This window comes from Penaeus monodon, chromosome 34 (genome assembly GCF_015228065.2).
Source record: "Penaeus monodon isolate SGIC_2016 chromosome 34, NSTDA_Pmon_1, whole genome shotgun sequence".
NCBI classification, from domain to species: Eukaryota; Metazoa; Arthropoda; class Malacostraca; order Decapoda; family Penaeidae; genus Penaeus; species Penaeus monodon.
In genome coordinates this window covers 9,838,605-9,839,455 of record NC_051419.1, presented here as the reverse complement: position 1 = coordinate 9,839,455, position 851 = coordinate 9,838,605, and the positions used below count along the sequence as shown (strand labels likewise).

Here is an 851-nt window from a genome sequence, read left to right as displayed (position 1 = left end):
GGCGGGGGGTACTACACCATCACTGCTTAACGAGTCAGCAAATCTGAGCCTTAGACCACCAACCAAACTTCAGAGGCCTCCACCCTAACCCGACCTCTTTGTGGTAGGAGTGTCCAAACTCTCTCCCAAGGATCAGAATAGCATCTCCCTTCAAAGGACTTCTGGACTTAGCTGTGAGATACAGTTACCCCAAGATATAGTTACGCAAACCTATTCGCTTGGAGACCTTTCTGGTCCTCAGTAATGTGCCTCAACCACTTTGAAAAGGTCTATAGCCTTTTTCTTTTCCCAAAAGGGAAAAACTCAATAAGAATATCTATTTATATCTTTGGGTTAAAAAAATTTTTTGGGGAAACCAGTAAACAAGACAAATCATGAAGCAAAATATTAGCCACAATACCATTTTTTAAGGGCAGTAGAAAACAGAACCAACCTAAATATCAACAAATATATAAAAAATACTGTACAATATTTCAAGAAAACATCTAAAAGTTACATGATACGAATAGTAATAAAAAATATATATTTTCTTTTACAAATCACAAACCCCTTGACAGTCTCAGGTTTGTCCTCAATCCCCAATCTTTGCATCAGCTGTCTCCAACCATCATCATGTAAAATCTAATCTGCTCCCGCACTGTAATCTCAATGAGCAGTAGATGCAACTGGTTATCTATAAATATTTTGCAATAAAACCATCAAATCATCCAAAATTATTTGCTATTACATGAAAGCTGAACATCTCTTAGGATAAATTTATTACCAGGGGGATAGAAATAAGCCATGAGAGTTATAATCTACATATTAATATTACAACTCAACATTGTAACTGAAAGAAAATGTTGCATCCT

At 36.2% G+C, this 851-nt stretch overlaps 1 protein-coding gene across 1 annotated transcript in view; it reads right to left on the bottom strand.

Annotated features, from left to right (window-relative positions):
- The window catches only part of LOC119594578 (xylosyltransferase oxt-like), a gene marked incomplete at its 3' end in the record, with an annotated part of 30,183 nt that overhangs the window by 21,545 nt on the left and 7,787 nt on the right, over positions 1 to 851 (bottom strand).